Source organism: Saimiri boliviensis, chromosome 5 (assembly GCF_048565385.1).
Source record: "Saimiri boliviensis isolate mSaiBol1 chromosome 5, mSaiBol1.pri, whole genome shotgun sequence".
NCBI lineage: Eukaryota > Metazoa > Chordata > Mammalia > Primates > Cebidae > Saimiri > Saimiri boliviensis.
In genome coordinates, this window is record NC_133453.1 from 114,594,818 (window position 1) to 114,617,176 (window position 22,359).

The window sequence follows — 22,359 nt, forward strand, 5'->3', positions numbered from 1 at the left end:
TACAGACGTGAGCCACCACTCCCAGCTGACCCAGTCACTTCTTTAAAAACCTCACCTTTTGCCAGACACGGTGGCTCACGCCTGTAATCTCAGCATTTTGGGAGGCCGAGGTGGGCAGATCACCTGAAGTTGGGAGTTCGAGACCAGCCTGACCAACATGCAGAAACTCCATCTCTACTAAAAATACAAAAAATTAGCCTGGTGTGGTGGCACATGACTGCAATCCCAGCTACTCGGGAGGCTGAGGCAGGAGAATTGCTTGAACCTAGGAGGCGGAGGTTGCGGTGAGCCAAGATTGTGTCATTGCACTCCAGCCTGGGCAATGAGAGTGAAACTCCCATCTCAAAAAAAAAAAGCCTCGCCTTTCAATACTGCAGCATTTAGATTAAAAGTACAACATGTGAAACTTGGGGGATACATTCAGACCGTAGCAGAGATGCTTCCTAGGATGCCTGGAGAATTTCTTTCTTTCTGTTGCTTTCCTGTTTCCAATCTGGGTGATGCTGCTTTCATTTTTAATTAGTGGGTTCTATAAGGGAGACAGGCCAGTCCATTGGGCTATAGGAAGAACATTACAGCTCTTTGTTAATACTTATTTTTCATCTTATTTTTTGAAGTGATTCTGTTTTACTTATGCTTTATAACTATAAATTTGCATAACAATAGGTTATATGATATATAAGTAAATACATGTAATAGGTATTCTTTTTTCCTCTCTGAGACAAAGTCTTGCTTTGTTGCCCAGGCTGGAGTGCAGTGGCATGATCTCAGCTCACTGCAACCTTCGTCTCCTGGGTTCTGCAGTAGACTAAAAAGTTGGTAGAACTTATGGTTGATTTTGTTCTTCTTTCCATCCTCCATTGTTAATAGTTGATTGATTGATTGATTGATTGTTGGAGGCAGAGTCTTACTCTGTCACCCAGGCTGGAGTGCAGTGGTGCAATACTGGCTCACTGCAACCTCCGCCTCCTAGGTTCAAGTGATTCTCCTGCCTCAGCCTCCTGAGTAGCTGGGATTACAGGTGCCTGCCACCACAGCCAGCTAATTTTTTAAATTTTTAGTAGAGATGGGGTTTCACCATGTTGACCAGGCTGGTCTTGAACTCCTGACCTCATGATTCTATGATCCTCCCGCCTCAGCCTCCCAAAGTGCTGAGATTACAGGTGTGAGCCACCGCAGTGTACCCGGCCTCATAATAGGTATTCTATGTAATCAAAAGTTTAGAGGCCACTGCTTTAAACTATCTACTGAGGGAAGAAAGGCACAAGCAAAACTTATCATCTGAACTGATGACCAGGAGAGAGTAAGTTCTATCACGTGCTCTTGAGAAAGGCAGCAGTAGAAACCTAGGGCAAGGCACAGCAACAGAGTGACATAATTCACAGTGAGCAGCACTGCAAAATGGGGAGAATGAAGTACAGAATTCAAACCACAGAGCTCGCAGAGCCTCAGAGACCACTAGTTTTAGGTTTGTAGACAGTTGCCCCGATAGTGCAAGTATTAATAACACACCTAAAGTCATTTGGTAGCAGAACTAGGATACAGGTCTTGTCACCTACTACAAGACAACTTACATGGCAATATAATGGGTGGCTGGAAACACAGCTTGTTTTTCATGATGCTTTCGTTGTGTTAGTTTCTCTTTATTTGGTAACACTTTAGCGGCAAGAAGTATGGGAGTGGAGGTGCATGTCAGAAGTTATTCATTCATGTTCAACTTAATTTAGAATCCAGCAGAAAGACATTTTTTCCAGGTGAGCAATAAGGCCTGTCAACGGGATTTGTTCATTTATTCAACAAATAGGGTTCTAGACAATAGCAGTTATATTCAGATGACTATTTCTGTCTTCATGGAGCTTAGGTTTTACTTGGGGGAAAGAGCCAATAAGCAAGTTAACAGTGAACTTTATGACCTTTGAACAAAGACTTGAAGGAGATGCTGGAACAAGCTAGGTGGGTGTCTTGGGGAATAGCATTCCGGGCATAGAAAGTACCCAGTGCAGAGAGCGGAAAGGGTCTGGCACATTTGAGGAACAGCTAGGCCAGTGAAGGGAGGGGGTAGTGCCACTAGATAAGCTCAGAGAGGTAATGAGAGGTCAGATCATGAGGGCTTGTAGCCCATGGTAAGACTGGCTGTTAGCCAAGGTGTGGGGAGCCATTGCATAGTGTTGAAGAGAGGAGTGAAATGATATGGGGGCCATTCTGCGTCTGTGTGCTATGGCTCTGTAATCCCAGCATTTTGGGAGGCCAAGGTGGGTGGATCACTTGAAGGCAGCAGTGTGAGACCAGCCTGGCCAACATGGCGAAACCCTGTCTTTATACAAAAAATACAAAAATTAGATGGGCATGGTGGCACGTGCCTGTAATCCCAGCTACTCGAGAGGCTGAGGCACGAGAATTTGCTTGAACTTGGGAAGCAGAGGTGGCAGTGAGCTGAGATGGTGCCACTGCACTCCAGCCTGTCTCAAAAAAAAGCGGGGGGACATTCTGCCTGTTTGTGGAGAATAGACCTTGAGAGGGCTGGCATGGAAGCAAGGATACAAGTAGGATAGAGTGATAATGCCTTGATGGCAGTCATCGTATTTGAGTTTGTTAATTGGAATACATAGCTCATGATATTTACATTCTTTTCTGTTTGTCCTATTCAGCTTCCCTCCATCCTCCTTTCCAAAATTTGCTCTCATTATAATTGATACTGATGACAGATGAATAAAATGAAGTCTGTCTTCTGGAAGGTTGCAGTCTCGACTCTTGGCATTATAGAAATAGATGGCTTTAAAAATCAGAGGTCACAAATGAGTCTGACTGCTAGAAGAACAGTATAATAGGTGGCTGGAAACACAGCTTCTGTCTCAGGCTAGTGGATATTGGTCGGAGGCCACCGGAGTTGATGAGGCTTGAAACGAGTCCTGAAAGAGGCACAAGAACAGACCACAGAGAGAACACACAGTGTGCAGACGAGCATGAGAGAGCACAGCACATCCAGGAAGACTGCTGGTGGTTAATGGGCCACAGAGAGACTTGCTGAGGTTTGTGTGCCGTGTGAGCTCTCCAGGCAGTTCTCAACTCCATTAGGACTCTTGGTCTGCACAGGCCGTGTTGCTTTCTACCCACAACTCTTAGCTCCTGACCCAGGGCCTAGCTTTCTTCCATAACAGCTGATATTTCTGGAGAGAGAAATAAGAAATACTTGTTTTGGGCAGGTGTAATGAGTTCTTTGCATGATTCAATCACCAGAGACATCATAGGAGAATTGTTTTAAGCTTAGTAACAGATTTTGCTTTTTCAAAAAATGGCTTTACTGAGGTATAATTTATATACCATAAAATTTACCTGTTAAATGTACAGTTTAATTATTTTTAGTAAAATTACAGAGTTGTGCAACCATCTTCACATTTCTCTATCAGCCCACAAAGATCCCTCATAACATTTGCAGTCCCCATTCCTACCCCCAGCTCTAGGCAATGATGTATCATTTTCTGTTTCTACTGATTTGCCTTTTCTGGACATTTCCTATAAATCGAAACATGCAATATGTAGTCTTTTAGTCTAATTTCTTTCTTTCTTTTTTTTTTTAAAGACAGGGTCAGGCAGGAGTGCAGTGGTGCTGTCTCAGCTCACTGCAGCCTTGAACTCCTGGATCCATGCCATCCTCCCACCGCGACCTCCTGAGTAGCTGGGACCATAGGCAACCACCACCACTCTGGCTAATTTTTTTAAATTTTTTAATGTTTTTTACTTTTTTGTAGAGACAAGGTCTTCCTGTGTTGCTCAGGCTGGTCTCAAACTCCTGGGTTCAAGTGATCCTCCTGCCTTGGCCTTCCAAAGTGTTGGGATTATAGGTGTGAGCCCCTGCACCCAGCCTATCTTATTTTACTTTGCATCATGTTTTCGTGCTTCATCTATGTTGTAGCATGTTTATCAGTAGTTTGTTCCTCTTTATTTTTGTGTTATTTATTTATTTTTAAATTAATTTTTTGAGACAGGGTCTTGCTTTGTCGCCCAGGCCAGAGAGATTTTGCTTGAACTTGGGAGGCAGAGAGGGCAGTGAGCTGAGATTGTGCCATTGCACTCCAGCCTGTCTCAAAAAGAAAAGCGGGGAGGGGGAGAACATTGTGCTTGTTTGTTGAGCATTGACCTTGAGTGAGACCTTGATGCGATCATGGCTCACTGCAGTCTTGACCTCCCAGGGTCAACTGATCCTCCCACCTCAGCCTGCAGTACAGCTGGCACTACAGGCACACACCACCACACACATCTGATTTTTTTTTTTTTTTTAAAGTGATGTCATCTCACTGTGTTGCCCAGGCTAATCTTGAACTACTGGGCTTAAGCTGTTCTCCTATCTCAGCCTCCTAAAGTGCTGAGATTCCAGGTGTGAGCCACTGTGCCCAGCCTGTTGAGTGTTATTTAATTGTATGTATATACTACATTTTGTTTATCCTTTCATCATTTGATGGACATTTGGATTATTTCCACTTTTTTGCCGTTACGAATAATACTGCTGTATGAATTACGGCAGTGTTTCATAATTATGCATTAATTCATAATGAATAAAGATATAAATCTTTATGTAGCCATACATTTTTATTTTAAAAAAATGCAATACTTTGCTATTTTATTTTATTTTACAAGTTTTATTTATTCACTTTTAAAGTTTTAGGTTCAGGGGTACATGTGAAGGTTTGTTACAGAGGTGAACTCATGTCACATGGGTTTATTGTACAGATTATTTCATCACCCAGGTATTCATCCCAGTACTCACAAGTTATCTTTTCCGCTCTTCTCTCTCCTCCCACCCTCTACCCTCAAGTAGGCCTCAGTGTCTGTTGCTCCCTTCTTTGTGTTCGTGAGTTCTCATCATTTAGCTCCCACTTATAAGTGAGTACATGCAGTGTTTGGTTTTCTGTTTCTACACTAGTTTGCTAAGGATAATTAGCCTCCAGCTCCATCCATGTTCCCACAAAAGACATGATCTCCTTTTTATGGCTGCATAGTATTCCATGGTATGTATATACCACTTTTTCTTTATCCAGTCTGTTGTTGATGGGCATGTAGGTTGACTCCATGTCTTTGCTGTTGTGAGTAGTGCTGTAGTGAACATTCACATGTGTGTGTCTTTATGGTAGGATGATTTATATTCCTTTGGGTATTTACCCAGTAATGGGATTGCTGGGTCGAATGGTAGTTCTGCTTCTAGCTCTTTGAGGAATCACCAGACTGCTTTCCACAGTGTTTGGTCTGATTTATACTCCCATCAACAGTGTGTAAATGTCCCTTTTCTCTGAAACCTCACCAACATGTGTTATTTTTTGACTTTTTAATAATAGCTATTTTGACTTTGTGAGATGGTATCTCATTGTGGTTTTGATTTGTATTTCTCTAATGATCAGCGATACTGAGCTTTTTTCATGTGCTTGTTGGCCTCATGTATGTCTTCTTTTGAAAAGTGTCCGTTCATATCCTTTGCCTGTGTTTTAATGGGGTTGTTTTTTCTCTTGTAAATTTGTTTACGTTCCTTATAGATGCTGGATATTAGACCTTTGTCAGATGCATGGTTTCCAAATATTGTCTCCCATTCTGTAGGTTGTCTGTTTACTCTGTTGATAGTTTATTTTGCTGTGTAGAAGCCCTTAAGTTCAATTAGATTCCATTCGTCAATTTTTGCTTTTATTGTGATTGCTTCTGGTGTCTTTGTCATGAAAGCTTTGCCCATTCCTGCGTCCAGGATGGTATTGCCTAGGTTGTCTTCAAGGATTTTTTATAGTTTTATGTTTAGTATTTTAGTCTTTAATCCATCATGACTTGATTTTTATCTATGGTGTAAGGCAGGGGTGCAGCTTTAATCTGCAGATGGCTAGCCAGTTATCTCAGCATCATTAATGGAATGGGAAATCTTTTCCCCATTGCTTGTTTCTGTCAGTTTGTTGAAGATCAGATGGTCATAGGTGTGCAGCCTGATTTCTGGGCCCTCTTTTGTTTTCCATTGGTCTATGTGCCTGTTTTTGTATGAGTAGCATGCTGTTTTGCTGATTGTAGTTTGAAGTCAGGTAATGTGCTGCCTCCAGGCTTGTTCTTTTTTTTTTTTTTTTTTTTTTTGGCTTTGCTGAGGATCTTTCTTTTCTGGTTCCATGTGAATTTTTTTTTTCTTCTTCTCGTATGAATTTTAAAATAGTTTTTTCTAGTTCTGTGAAGAATGTCATTGGTAGTTTGGGTAGTATGGCCATTTAAATGATATTGATTCTTCCTATCCATGGACATGGGATATTTTTCCATTTGTTTGTGTCTTCTCTGATTTCTCTGAGCAGTGTTTTGTAATTCTCATTGTAGAGAATTACACTGCAGAGGCAGTGGCAGAGAGACTTTCAGTTGCCATGTGGTCTCTGTTCAGGGAGTTGCTGATTTGCTATTGGCTTGATAGCTCTGGTGAGAGGGTGGCTGGAGGACAGGTCTGGAGGACGTGCCAATGAGAAGATATGGGAATAGATACCCACATAATGGTCTGGCCACTTTTCTGTAGGGCTGCTGCAATATGTTGGGGGTCCACTCCAGTCCCCAGTTGCCTTGGATTTTCCAGTACCTGGAGGTATCAACAGCGAAGTCTGCAAAACAGCAAAGATAGTGGCCTGTCCCTCCCTCTGGGAGCTCTGTCCCAGGAAGGGATGGATCTGTTGCCAGCCCTAAGGCATCTGTAGGAGGTGGCTGGAAACCTCAGTTGAGAGGGCCCACCCACGGAAGAAGAATGGGATTGGCGACCTGCTTAAAAAAGCAGTCTCACCTCATTTTCATAGAGCAGCTGTGCTATGCTCAGGGTCTGCTTAAGCTTCAAAGATTGAGTTGCAGCTCCTTTTGCTTGGAAGCCCAGAAAGCCTGGGTACAAAGGCTCTCAGGTCTCTGTGTGTGCCTGAGCAGCTACTCTGCCAAGAGTAGTTGACACATAGCTCTGACACATAGTACTCTGACACATAGCTCTGTGTCAGACTGAAGACCCTGGTGGAGTGGGTTCATGAGGTGGTCTTCTGACCTGAGGGTTGCAGAGGTCTGTGGAAGAAGCGTGAGTTTTCAGGGTCCCATATTCACTCACTGCTTCCCTGGGTCAGGGAGGTTCCCCTGGCTCGGTGTCACTCCTGAGTGGGCCGTTGTCCTTCCTTGCTTTTTCCGTTTTCCATAGGTGGCATTGTTTCCTTGATTGGTCCCAGTGCATGTGCCCGCTGGGTGTGCTTAGCTGAGGTGCTGTGTTTACTCGCCCCTTTGTTCCTCTCCATGAGAGCTGTGCACACTAGCTGCTTCCAGTCACCCGTCTCAACCATCCCCCACCCACTTTAATTTCTATATTTCTTTTCTAGGCAGAATACCTAGGAATGGAATTGCTCAGTCATGTGGTACGTGTGTGTGTAGTTTTTAAAGAAACTGCCAAGTTGTTTCCAACATAATTGAATTTTTTAGCTGTTCCTTGTTTTTCTGGGTATCCCCTGAGAGGTAGTCTTATGGCTAAAGTATAGAGATGTGATAAATAACAGGAAATGTGGTGGGGTAGGATATGAAAGGAAAGGGTCTTGAAATTCATGGTTGGAAAGTACCTTGAAAGATCATTTCTGTTTCCAAGAGGCTTTGCATGTAAAGTGTGCCATACTTCTAAGACTGTTTCTGTTTTTTTGTTTTGTTTTGTTTTGGGGTAGGGGATGGAGTCTCACTCTGTTGCCAGGCTGGCGAGCAGTAGCACGACCTTGGCTCACATGCAGCCTCCGCCGCCTGGGTTCAAGCAATTTTCGTGCCTCAGCCTCCCAAGTAGCTGGGATTATAGGCAGATGCCACCACACCCGTCTAATTTTTGTATTTTTAATAAAGACAGGATTTCACCATGTTTGCCAGGATGGTCTCGATTTCCTGGCCTCATGACCCACCTGCCTTGGCCTCCCAAAGTGCTGGGATTACAGGCATGAGCCACTGGGCCCGGCTGACTCTTTCTGTTTTTAAAGGTGTTTTTGAAGCTGTTATTCTATAGAACTCCTGTAAATCAAATTAAAGAAAGTTTTTTATTTTTTATTTTTTAAGTAATGAGCAAACTGTTTATAATAGAATTTCAATTCTGAGACACTTTATTTTCTACCTCTACAATTTTACCATCTCTGATATCGAGATGAGTCTTTTGATCAATTGTGTAACAGTTTGTCACCATTTTTTTCCTTGTTCTTCATGAAGTTGATGATGTCTTCTTAGATTTGTTGAAATATGGAAGATGTTGGGCTAAAGATTATAGTACTACCTATAAAATACTCTGGCAAGAAATGTTGACTGAATCTAGCCAGATCTCTAGAGCCAACTTCCATCTGCAGGAAATGCACAGATAGAGTGTCAAGTTCAGTGATAGCCAGGGAAACAGACAAAGGCAACTATGGTTCTCTTCAGAACAGAACTGACCAGATATCTGCAGCATGAAAGTAACAGGAAAAGAAATGGGGTAGGAGGGGTCCCGCTCTAGAGTCAAGGAGCCTTTAGAATAACCTCGAGTTGTCATGTGCCATACCTGCTAGATGTCATGTGTGAATTTTTTTTGGATCATGATTGAAGCCAATGTCTGCTCCCTGCCCCCTGTGGGGAAAAAACAACAACAGAAACCAAACAAATAAAAACAAAAACGTTTTGGAGACAAACTTGGAGATTTGATTTTGAACTTTGTCTTCCCCTGTAGATTTCTAAATTGCTTTTATTCTCTACCCTCACTGTGCTGATTTTAATTAGGTGCCCTGGCTGGGTGTGGTGAGTCATGTCTGCAGTCACAGCACTTTGGGAGGCTGAGGCAGGTGGATCACTTGAGGTCAGGAGTTCAAGAACATCCTGGCCAACATGGTGAAACTCTGTCTCTACTAAAAATACAAAAATTAGCTGGGTGTGGTGGCACATGCCTGTAATCCCAGCTACTTGGGTGGCTGAGGCAGGAGAATCATTTGAACCTGGGAGGTGGAGGTTGCAGTGAGCTGAGATTGCATCACTACACTCCAGCCTGGGCGACAGAGCAAAGCTTTGTCTCAAAAACAAGCAAAATATTAGGTACCCTGCCATTGTTCTGAGAATCCCTTTTGCCATCATCTTGGTAATTGCCTTCACCTCTCTTTTGAATGGACCCCTCTGTTTCTAGGATCCCATCTTTTTTCATTCTTTCTTTCTTTCTTTCTTTCTTTTAAATTTTCTTGTTTACTGACACAGATCTTTATGTAACTGTTAACCCAATGAAACTCCTTATATGTCTTAACAGCTTGTTCATCCTACCCGTATACTTGATTGATACTTAGGCAAGTATATAGAATTCTAATAAGTGCTCAATACATTATAAGTACATAAATGAATACACCTTCCCCCCTTTAAAAAATATGTATCACATGAGTTAGAGAGTATGTTAAGCACAGACTATTGTTGTATTATTCCAGATTCCAACATTTCAAGAAAGAGTAGTAATATCTTTTTTTTTTTTTAGTATTTTTTTAAAAGTAGTAAAATGTCTTCCTGGAGCTAAGGTTTTTGTAAGGATTTCACCCTGGCATGAACTCGGAAAAGTCAGTGGAAGGAGATTACTCCTTTAGGAAGGAGTTGACTCCTCTCCCACGGTGCCTCTGTGGAGACTGAAATGCTGGGAGCTGTAACCAATGAGCCAATTCACAGATATTTTGGTTTCTAAAATTAGCTACAGTACACCCTTGGAACGGCTTCTGTTATACACTTTTTGTCAGAAGCACAACCAGTGGGCAGATGGTTCTCTGGAAAAAGTAGACACAGAGTGATTTGACTTGGGTGTCATTACAAACTTAGTGTTCTTGGTTTGCCCTTTTGAAAGACTAATGGATTAGTGAACATTACTTAAGCCACATAATTGTGGAGTGACCTTTGCCTAATGGTTTGTTCATCTTTTTGGGGCTCAGTTTCCTTATCTGCAAAATAGTCATATTTATAGGCATGGTATTTGCGTCAAAATGTTGTTGTGAGGATTAAATAGAGAATATCTGCAAGATACATGGTAACTGCCCCATGATTTCCCTCCCGCCCCCTATTTTTGTTACTGTCTTTGGGCAAGTGAGTGGGTGAGAAAGGTTGTGTAAGAATCTGCTCTGCTTTGAGTAGTTTGAGTAATTTGAGAGTTGCTTCATATGCATATAAAGGAGATAGAAGAAAGTACTATTCAGATTGGGGTTTGGAGAAATTTGGAGGCTGGAGACCTCTTGGATGGGGCTAGCTAGAACTATCTCATAGAAGGATTGGAACCTGGGCTTTGGAAGAGTCTAGGGAGAATCTAGGAAACTTGGGCAGGGGGAAGAGCTGTGGGTCCTGCTGGTGGGCTGGGGGCTGCTGGGAGAGAGGAACAGGTAGGTCAGCTTGGAAGCATAGTTGGGAAAAATGTGAAAGTCCATGTGGGAAACTTGGATCTTTGTTTATTTCCTTTGTCATAAATATCTTGGTGCCTGATGTCATGTTTTTGGGATGTATCTGGATGAGAGAGATTTCAAATTTAGAAGTCTGTGGCTGGATATCACCCAAAAATACGTTTTGTTTGGTCTCCTGAGTGCTTTGAAATTCTTTGAATAAGTTGCCAGGGTTTAAAATCTGGAGCTGTAGCCTTACTGTCCTTTAGTCTCACATGGTATCAAGTGACTGGAGCTATAAGAGGTGCCCCAAGTTTCCATGGTCCCCTTCCCCCCTCATGTGGCTGGCCTCATTTCTGTCTACCTGTCCAAGTTTGCAGCCAGTGGTCTGTCAAACACAGTAGCCGTGAACCTCCTGTGGTGGTTTAAAGTTAGATTAAGTTAAGTTAAATTACATGAAAAGTCCTGTGTCGCATTTGCACTAGCTATATTTCATTTGCGCAGTCACCATCACCATATGTGACTAGTGGCTACTGTATTGGACATCAGTGATGTAGACCATTTCTGTCATTGCTAAAGTTCTGTTGGATTAGTTGGATTGGATTGGTCTAGGTCTTCAAACAAAGGTTGCTAACTTTGCCTCTCATTGTATTTTAAACCTTGTCTCCTAGTGTGACTTGACATGTTGCTGCCTCATGTGTAAAAGAAAGTGGTTTGGTGATATGATCCTAAATACCTTTTGAGGGGTAAAATTTTTTATATGTACAATTACTGGTAATAGCTTGTAACTTTCCAAGTCCCATTAATCTAATATTACTTAACATATTTTAACAGACATTTACTTTTATGGTTCATAAACTATCTCTGGAGGGCATTCCAGAAGAGGAATTTTAAAAATAGACTGCCCGGTGGCATTGTTATTGGGTTGAGTACTCAGGCACTTCCTAGGTGACTGCTTTGAAGGATAACGAGTTTGGGTGATGACTACTCCCATTGTATGTATACATACGCAAAGTCATTGACTACCACACTTTTCTTGAGGGGGTTATTTGTGTTGTGCTTTTATTCTTGAGTTTGAGAGTAAGTACAGTGTAGAGTGCTAATTAATTTCCCCTTAGTGAGGTTGCAATCTAAAGTCTTTTAAAAAACTAAAAAATGTGTAGAAATCAGTAGAGCATAGTTGTTTTTTTTTGAGATGGAGTCTTGCTGTTACCAGGCTGGCGTGCAGTGGAGCAATCTTGGCTCACTGCAACTTCCGCCTCCTGGGTTCAAGCAATTCTTTTGCCTCAACCTCCCAAGTAGCTGGGACCACAGGCCCATGCCACCATGCCCAGCTAATTTTTGTATTTTTAGTAGAGACGGGGTTTCACCGTGTTGGCCAGGATGGTTTTGATCTCTTGACCTCGTGATCCGCCCACCTTGGCATAGTTCTGTTTTTAAAGCAGCACCTAGTGCAGTACGTTAAAAGGAGAATTAATGGTATATTATATAGTGTGTTTTCTTTTTGTCCCAGCAAATGTTCTCAGCATCTGTACTAAGGGAATAATAGCACATGTGTGGAATATCCATCATCATAGTGTGTAAAATAATGAAAACCCTGCTTGTCAGTAGGATTGGTTGAGTAATTATGATACCTAGGTACAATATTATCATGAAGCCATTGAGAATAGGGATGTAGACCTGTATTTATTGACTTGGGAAGATGTCCGTTGCACATTGAATGGAAAAATGTGCATATGAGGGTGCCTGGATGTCTTGCAGGATAGTCACCAAAATAGTAACAGGGGTGTTGTTGAGTGATGGAATTTTAGGCTGAGAATTTTAGATGAGAATTTCATCTCTTGGTATGAAACCCACAACTTCAACTTGAACTTCTTTTCTAGATTTTGTGCCTACTTTGTTTGCCCCTTACCTCAGTAAGCTGCACTTTATTATTATTATCATTAAAGTGCTGCTCTCATAAAGAAGGGAAACTTACTCAGTGCCTGTGATATTCTGAGCATTTTGTTAAAACTTTGTTTAGCCTCATATGTACTCCTTAAGGTAAATATATTATTATTCTGGTTTTACTGATGAGCGTTTGAAGCTCGGAGATGGAGCAGCTGCCATAGGTGGGAGAGCTGGATGTCAGCCCCAAAGCTGTGCTGACAAAGCCAGTGTGTTTTTTCCTAGTAGAGGCATTCTCAGAGCCTCAGAGAGGTCGAGAGCCAAGGCTGACATTTGAGGTTATCTGATATTGGCAGAGAAGGTCTCAAGCTTGAGAGACAGAGACAGAGAGAGACAGAGAGAGAGGAGAGAGAGAGAGAGAGAGAGAGAGAGAGAGAGAGATGGGGGAAAGACTAAAAATGTGGGGTTTTGTGTATACCATTATTATGTTATAGTAAAAATGGCTTTGGTGTAGTCAGGAGGCTCAGGCTTGTTGCAGTTTGGTAATTAACAAACTTTACAACCCTGGATAAATCTTTTGGTCTTCATTTTCCTTATTTGCAAAATAAGGATAATATATTCTACACCTCAAAATTATTTTAAGATTACTCAAATTCATGCAAAAGTACCTTAAAACAATAAAGTACAATATTTCTACCTTAGACAATCCAGTCTTCTGAAGCTTAAGAAATGGCCTGTTTTTACCACCTATTTTGTCCCTTATGGATAGTTTTTGGAGAAAAGGATTTAGTATTCCTTTCTTTCCTCAATGAACAGACCTCATATTCTGGAAAGAGAACTGTTCCATTTTGGTGCCTTTATGAGTGTTTTGGAAAGGCAGAGACAAGATCTAGTCACTTGTTATAAACTTGCAGGTCTGGTGGTCAGCTTCACTCCTATTGTTCTAATTTTTAAAACTTAAACAAAACTGTGAACTCCATGAAGAATGTGTACAAAACAAAAAGACACAGTTTAGTGATATGTTTTAAAGCTAATAGCTATTTAATTAATCTTCAGGACAAGAAATAGAACATTGCTTAGGACATTGCCACCAGGACTCCCTTAAGTAACCACTCTTCTGACTTTTATGGTAACTGCTTTCTTGCTTTTCTTTTTAGTTTTATTATCTAAATATGCACCTTAAGATTACAGTTTGTTTGCTTGTTTTTTAAAAATTAATTATGTTTAGAGATGGGGGTCTCACTGTCTTGCGAAGGTTGGACTTGAACTCCTGGGCTCAAGTGATCATCCAGCCTCAGCCTCCCAAATAGCTGGGACTGTAGACAGACACCACCGTGCCCACTTTGTTTGATTGTTTTTGAACTTCATATAGATGTATGTATGTTTGTTTCTGGCCCTTTGACTCATTCGTATGAGATTTATTTCTATTGCTGAGTATAGCTGTGATTCATCTATTTTCAATGCATCTCTTGGTATGAAACCCACAACTTCAACATTCCAGAGAAGATAAACTTAGGGATTTCTAGTTTTTGGCTACTGTAGTAGTGCTGCTGTGAGCATTCCTAAGCATTTCACCCGTTGTACGTATGCCTGTGTTTCTCGTGGGTATATTCTGCAGTGGTATTGCTGCATATCTTCAGATTTGTTAGATAATGCCAAGATGTTTTCTAAGGTGTTGATATATGCCAATTTACATTCCTGCCAGCATGTAGGAGAGTTTCTGTGGCACCACATTCTTGTTAACACTCAGTCTTGTGGGTCTTTTTCATTTTAGCCTTTGGAGTGTGCGGTAGTGTTTCATTTAATTTTTTTTTTTTAATTTATTACTATTATTAATTTAGAGATGGGGTTTCACCATGTTGGCCAGGCTGGTCTCGAACTCCTGACCTCAGGTGATCCGCCTGCCTCAGCCTCCCAGAGTGCTGGGATTACAGGTGTGAGCCACTGTGCCCGGCCTGTCTCATTTAATTTGCATTTCCTGATAACTAATGGAAGTTGAAAAACTTTTCTTAACGATGACCATTGATTTCTTTTGTGAAGTGTCAATTCACATAGTTTGCCCAGTTTTCTACTGGCTTTCCTATTAGTTGCTTTGTTGAACACCTTCTAGACTGAATTTGACCAGTCTAGGTGATATCATGTAAGTGGAACCAGATAGTATTTGTATTTGTGACTGGCTTACTTGGATTCCACATAATGCCTTTATATATTCTAAAAACAAGCCTGTTATTGCTTCTTTGTTTTGTAATACCTTCTTCTAGTGTGACTTGACTTTCACTTTCTTAAGTGGGTTTGATATGCCAAACTTCTTAATTCTAATTTGGTCCAGTTATAACAGTCTTGTCCTTTACAGTTTTGTTGTGTCCTGATATTTTCCTCTATCCTGGGATCATGAAGTTATTTTCTTATGTGATTTTCTAAAAGGTTTATTGCTTTACTTTCTGCACATTTATCTATTATCAGGAATTCTTTTTTATGCAGGTTGTGAGCTAGGAGTCAGCTTCTTTTATATCCATGTAGATATTCAGTTGATCCAGAGACATCAGTTTAAAAAGTAGCCCTCTTGTCACTGCTCTGTAATGCCTGTTTTGTCATAAATACCCCAATAGGCCTGAGTCTATTTCTTTATCCTGTCTGTTGGTATATGTGTCTGTCCATCAACTGATAACACATTGCCTTAATTCCTGTGGTATTGTAATCAATCTTAATATCCACGGGGAGCAAGTTTTATCACCTTATTTTACTAAAAGAGTGCCTTGCCGTATTATCACATGTATTTTAGAATCAACTTGTTTAGTACTTAAAAAAATAAATGTTTTTGTGTTTATTGGGGTTTTGAATGAAATTTTATTGAATATTTAGATCAATTTGGGAGAACGGAAAATTTCACAATACTGAGGTTTTTTTCTCCATTTATTTTAGCTATCAAAAATTTTTAAAATTTGTTACATAGCTTTTTGGGCAGATATTTTGGCTAGATTTATCCCTAGGTGTTTACCATTTTTATGCAATTAAAAATAGCAACATTGCCGGGCGCGGTGGCTCAAGCCTGTAATCCTAGCACTTTGGGAGGCCGAGGCGGGTGGATCACGAGGTCAAGAGATCAAGACCATCCTGGTCAACATGGTGAAACCCCGTCTCTACTAAAAATACAAAAAATTAGCTGGGCATGGTGGCGCGTGCCTGTAGTCCCAGCTACTCGTGAGCCTGAGGCAGGAGAATTGCCTGAACCCAGGAGGCGGAGGTTGCGGTGAGCCGAGATCACGCCATTGCACTCCAGCCTGAGTAACAAGAGCAAAACTCCATCTCAAAAAAAAAAAAAAAAAAAAAAAGGAACATTTTTAAATTTCCTCTTTGGCTTGTTGTGAGAAATGTAATTTTTTAAAATATATATTGAATTTGTATTAGTCCTGCAAAACGTATTAATTTTATAATGCATCTTCAGATCTTCTAGATTTTTTCTTTTTCCTTTTTTTTGAGACAGCTGGAATGCAATGGCATGATCTCTGCTTACTGCAACCTCTGCCTCCTGGGTTCAAGCAATTATCTGCCTCAGCCTCCCAGGTAGCTGGGATTAGAGGCACCTGCTGCCATGCCTGGCTAATATCTGTATCTTTAGTAGAGACGGGGTTTTACCATGCTAGCCAGGCTGGTCTTGAACCCCTAACCTCGTGATCCACCCACCTCAGCCTCCCAAAGTGCTGGGATTATAGGCGTGAGCCACCACACCTGGCCTCTTCTACATTTTTTTACTCAGTTATTTTTCCATTCAAAATGATAATTTTTTTCCTGCTGATTTTCATACTTTTATTTTTTTCTTGCCACAGTTACTTAGCTAGGACTGCAGATACAATGTTGAACAGAAATTGCAGACTGGATATTTTTGTCATGTTCCAGTCACAGAGAGAAAGCTTTTGGCGTTTCATCATTATGTGTGATGCTTTTTGTAGGTCTGAAAAAATACATCCTTTATGAAGTTAAGGGAGAATCTTTCTCTTCTTAATCTGCTAAGAATTTTTAATCGTGAATGCAGTGGATGTTCAATTTCTCAGATGGTTTGCATCTTTTGAGATCATTAACATAATAAAGGGGAAATATGTTATTAATATGGCAAGTTACATGGAATGATTTGTTGTTGAGCCAGTAGCACCAGGACAGTCACTAAAATTGAATTTAAAAGAATGGATAGCTTCTAAACTAAGTGATGAAAAGTTCTTTCAGTTTCTTTATGAGCATTATTTCACTTTCTAGAAAGGTGTATTTTACTGGTCATAGAATTATAGGTTGGTAATTAGTCATTGTCTTTCTTCACTTTGCTGATATATTTCTTTATTGTTGGCAATGTTGCTCTTAATCTTCATCTTTTAGACGACGTACCTAACATATCTAGGTATGGATAGCGTGCTGTGATTCTTTGGACTTCTTGAACCGGTGGCTTGATTTTTCTACAGTTTTTGGAACATTTTCAGCCATTACCTCTTCAGGTAAGAGGTAATGGCTGAAAATGCTTTACTCTTTTGGATACAGGATCTTGCTCTGTTGCCCAGGCTGGAGTGCAGTGACAGGATCATGGCTCACTGCAGCCTCAACCTCCTAGACTCAAGCGATCCTCTCATCTCAGCCTCCTGAGTAGCTGGCACTACAGGCTTGTGACACCATGCCCGGCTAATTTTTGTATTTTTTTGTAGAGACGGTTTTGCCGTGTTGCCCAGGCTGGTCTCAAACACCTGGGCTCAAGCAATCTGCCTGCCTTGGCCTCCCAAAGTGCTGGGATTACAGGGGTGAGCCACTGTGCCTGGCCTTTTATCCTTTTTAAAGGTGTAAAATTCAGTGGTTTAGAATACATTCATAGAGTTGTACAACCATTACCACTATCTAATTTCAGAACATTTTTATTGCCCCATAACACAAACATCATAACCATCAGCTATTGTTTAAAAGTTATTTCTAATTGTTGTAAGTTATACAGAACATAAAATTTACCATGTAACTAGTTTTGTGTACAGTTCAGTGGCAGTAAGCACATTTGTATTGTGCAACCATCACCAACGTCTATATCCAGAGTGTTTTTCTCTTATAAAACTGAAACCCTGTAGCCATTAAACAATAACTTTCATTTCTCCCTTTTACAGCCCCTGGCAGTCACCAGTGCACTTTCTGTATCAGTGAATTTGACCAGTCTAGGTAATTCATGTAAGTGGAACCAGACAGTATTTGTCTTTGTGACTGGCTTACTTGACTCCACATAAAGCTTTCAAAGTTTATCCACGTTGTAGTGGTTCAGAAAAGAGCTAAATTTCCATTGTATGGATAGACTGGCAGACTACATTTTGCATATCCATCATCTGTCAAGCAAGGCTTGAGTTGTTTCCACCTTTTGACTCTGTAGATAATGATGCTGTGAACATGGGTTTACAACTGTCTTTGGAAACTCTGTTTTTACGTCTTTTGGGTATATGCCCAGAAGTGGAATTCCTGGAATCATATGGTAATATTATGTTTAAATTTTTTGAGGAATTGCTATAACTATTTTCCATAACATCTCTACCATTTTACACTTCACCAGCAGTATACAGCAGTTCCAGTTTCTCTACATCTTCACCAACACTGTTTTTTATTTTTTTAAAATACCATCCTGGGCTGGGTGCCATGGCTCACACTTGTAATCCCAGCGCTCTGGGAGGCCAACAGAGGCAAATCGCTTGAGTCCAGAAGTTCTGGACCAGCCTGGGCAACATGGTAAAATCTGGCCTCTACAAAAATACAAAAATTTAGCTGGGTGTGGTGGCACATGCCTGCAGTCCCAGCTACTGGGTCAGCACTGCACTCCAACCTGGGTGACAGAGCATGAGCCTGTCTCAAAAAAAAAAAAAAAAAAAAAAAAAATTCTAATAAATGTCATCTGTTGCTTTTTACCTATTGTCTCTTATTTCGTTTTGAATTCCATTTAAATTTAATGTTTTCTCTCTATCCTCTTACCTACTCTTTTGAATTTTCCATCTTTTTGCCTCTCTTCTGGATTTTTCCTTCAGACTTAGTTTCCTGTTTAGTTCTCTTCATGTATTCACAGTGCACTTAGGAAAAAAAAAAAGCCCATTCATTGAGTATTTAATTTTTTCTCTTGTATTATTTGTTTAATCTCTAACTTTATTTATTTATTTATTTTTTTTGAGACGGAGTTTCGCTCTTGTTACCCAGGCTGGAGTGCAATGGCGCGATCTCGGCTCACCGCAACCTCCGCCTCCTGGGCTCAGGCAATTCTCCTGCCTCAGCCTCCTGAGTAGCTGGGATTACAGGCACGTGCCACCATGCCCAGCTAATTTTTTGTATTTTTAGTAGAGACGGGGTTTCACCATGTTGACCAGGATGGTCTCGATCTCTTGACCTCGTGATCCACCCGCCTCGGCCTCCCAAAGTGCTGGGATTACAGGCTTGAGCCACCGCGCCTGGCTAATCTCTAACTTTAAAAGTTGTCATTTCTCAGCTGGGCACGGTGGCTCACGCCTGTAATCCCAGCATTTTGGGAGGCCGAGGTGGGTGGATCATGAGGTCAGGATATCGAGACATCCTGGCCATGGTGAAACCCCGTCTCTACTAAAATACAAAAAATTAGCTGCGCGTGGTGGCGCGTGCCTGTAGTCCCAGCTACTCAGGAGGCTGAGGCAGGGGAATTGCTCGAATCTGGGAGACGGGGCCGGGCGTGGTGGCTCACGCCTGTAATCCAAGCACTCTGGAGGCCAGGGTGGGCAGATCACCTGAGGTCGGGAGTTCAAGACTAGCCTGACCAACATGGTGAAACCCCGTCTTAAAAAAAAAAAAAGAAAAAAATAATCTGGGAGACAGTGGTTACAGTGAACCGAGATCATGCCACTGCACTCCATCCAACCTGGTGAAAGAGCAAGACTCCATCTCAAAAAAAAAAAAAAAAAAATTCATTTCTCTACCCAAAACTTTAATTATGTGTTTTTTCTTCATAGACATAATATGACTTATTTTATTTAATTAATTTATTGAGATGGGGTGTCTCTCTGTTGCCCAGGCTGGAATGCAGGGATGAGATCTCTACTCCCTGCAACCTCTGCCTCCCAGGCTGAAGTGATCCTCCCACCTCAGTCTCCTGTGCAGAGCAGCTGGGGCCACAGGTACATGCCACCACACCCAGCTAATTTTTAATTTTTTTGTAGAGATGGAAGTTCGTCATGTTGCCCAGGCTAGTCTCGGACTCCTGAACTCAGGTGATCTGCCCATCTTGGCCTCCCAAAGTGCTGAGCTGAGATAGCACGCCTGGTCTGACTTGTTATTTTGAAGTGTTTTTAATTATTCACCTATCCAGGGATCCAGAGTTCAGGTTGGTCTTTGTTTCTGCTACTTTTCATTTATTTTGCCTTGTGTGCCTAGTTATCTTTGGTTGTGTTTCAGATGTTCTCTCTGAAAAATTGTTACAGGAATAGGCAGGGTGCAGTGGCTCATGCTTGTAATCCCAGCACTGGGAGCCGAGGTGGGCAGATAGCTTGAGGTAAGGAGTTTGAGACCAATCTGGCCAATGTGGTAAACCCTGTATCTACTAAAAATACAAAACTTAGCTGGTCTAATCACACATCCCAGCTACTCAGGAGGCTGAGGCAAAAGAATTTCTTGAACCTGGGAGGCGAAGGTTGCAGTGAGCAGAGATCGCACCATTGCACTCCCAACCTGGGTGACAGAGCGAGACTCCATCTCAAAAAAACAAACAACAATAACAAAAGAAAAATTATTAAAGGAATAAATTGAAGACTAAACTAGGATGATGTTTCTAAATCCAGAAATGACTTGTGCTTTTATCTGCTGAGGGCTTTTGGGCATCAGATTAAACTCACTTTAATCTGATGTCAGGGATTAGGATTTTTCTGAACTACCCAGATGCTTGGAAACTGGGCTGCAGTCGGGTGAAGGCTGTTTTGTTTCCAACTCACTCTCTTCCTAAAGTCTGGCCATTTGGGTTTCCAGCCCAAGTGGTAGGGAGTTAACTAGGCCACCAACTTTGGAGGGCTTTGGAATCTAACCTTTGCCCTCCTAGATGACCCAAGAGGTTATTAAAAGTGATTCTCTGTGCCCTTTACCAGTGTTTAAATGGCCCCAGGGCAAAGTGGACCAATTGCTGTAGGCCCATCTCTGTGAATTTTAGTTGTCTGTGTTTCTTGACCTGGAAGTTCTGTGCCGCCTTAGTTCTCTGATGCTTTCAAGCAGATGTTCTTTTATATCCAGCATTGTTTGTTGTGCTCAGCAGGAGTGTTGGTCCCAGTGACCTGGTCATCCCTCTTCTCTCTTTTACAAAAGGGTCTTTTAGAGGTTTTTAGGATAATGGAACTGTGTTGGATCTTGAAAACTCATCTGTTCCAGCCTCATTCACGTCAATAAAGTAGGGTTTATCAGTCACCTACTTTGTACTCAGTGTCGTGCTATTATTATGGGAATTCTGAGGAAATGCAAGATGGTAGTATTCCTTACATTCAAGGAGTTTAGCTGGGGAAACAAGCACAAATGTAGATAATTAGTAAAAGGTCAGAGGCAGTGTTCAAGGGTCACACAGTTAATGGTGTTAGAAGAAAAAGATTATGACAAATTTAAAGATTTTGATTGGCTTTTATTTGTGATTTTAGAATTAGGCAACACTTCATTCCATAAAACAGAATTGCGTGTTCCAGTGAGCCATGCAGAAGAAGTTGGTTTTGTAGACCTAAGGCTTGAAGAAAGCAGAAACGGGGGGAAAAAAGTGCCCTTATCATGTGCCAGGCAGTTTCAAGCATTTTACATTCACACTTTATTTAATCCTCATAACAACCAAGAGGTAGCTGTTATTATTGTCCCTGTTTTACTGATGAGGAGATTTAGGCACAAAGAGGTCTTTACAGCTCATTATTAGAGTGACCTTCTGGGCAAGGACTTTTTCATGTATCCTTTCTTTAGTAGGGAAATGGAAGCCCAGGAGAAGGGCCTGAGCTGTCAGTGCTGGAACTGCCTTCTGTCATCCCGGCTGGCGCCCTTGACCTTTCCTGTCCTATTTCTTTGGGGCTCAGGTGCATCTGCCCACTCAGTCTCCTTTGGGAGTGTCCACACTCCCTAGTTCATCTAGGCAAGGCATTGAAACCTGACTGTCCGGGACTTAATGAGGCCCTCTCTGCTCAGACCTACCAAGTAAACTGCCATCCTGGAAAAGCTGAAGTCAGTTTTCATGCTAATAAACTATAGTCCTCTTTACCTCAGCCTTGAACATGTATGAAGGGATGTTTCTGTAATGAATAACACCCCTACCTGTAACCAGTAATGCAACTGTACAGATGCTTAAGATTTTACCAGACAAAACCTAAATGACTCACTTAAGTGAGGGGCTGGCTTTTTTTTTTTTTTTTTTTTTTTTTTGAGATGGAGTCATGCTCTGTCAACAGGCTGGAGTGCTGTGGCACGATCTTGGCTCACTGCAACCTTCGACTCCCTGGTTCAAATGATTCTCTGGGATTATAGGCACTCGTCACCATGCCCAGCTAATTTTTGTATTTGTAGTAGAGACAGGGTTTCACCAGGTTGGTCAGGAGGGTCTCGATCTCCTGACCTCGTGATCTGCCTGCCTTGGCCTCCCAACGTACCGTGCCCAGCAGGGGTGTTCTTTTTAAAAAATCAACTATTTTTTTTTTTTTTACAGAAAAATTATAAAGATAATACAGTCTCATTATTATATCTAACATTAGTGTAGTTTATTACAATTAATGATCCAGTATTGATATATTATTACTAAAGTTCATACTTTATTAGTATTTCCTTAGTTTCTACTTAAGGAAAAATATCATTTTTCTGGTTTAGACTCTCTTCCAGTACACCTCATTACATTGAGTTGTTATGTTTCCCTTGGCTCCTGTTGTGAGTTTCTCAGAGTTCTTGCTTTTGAAGATCTTGATAGTTTTGAGGAGTACTGATCAGGTGTTCTGTAGGATGGCCCTCTCTTGGAATTTGTCTGTTTTCCTCATGCTTAGACTGGGCTTAGGGGTTTTGGTAAGGACTATCACAGAGGCAAAATGCCGTTTTCATAACACCATATCAAGTGTACTTGATGGTGACCTTCGCTGTCTGCTGGATGTAGTTA

At 41.4% G+C, this 22,359-nt stretch overlaps 1 protein-coding gene across 16 annotated transcripts in view; it reads left to right on the plus strand.

The window, feature by feature from the left end:
* Positions 1-22,359, plus strand: part of CLASP1 (cytoplasmic linker associated protein 1) — a 285,245-nt gene that overhangs the window by 83,884 nt on the left and 179,002 nt on the right. The gene's annotated exons all lie outside the window — the stretch shown is intronic.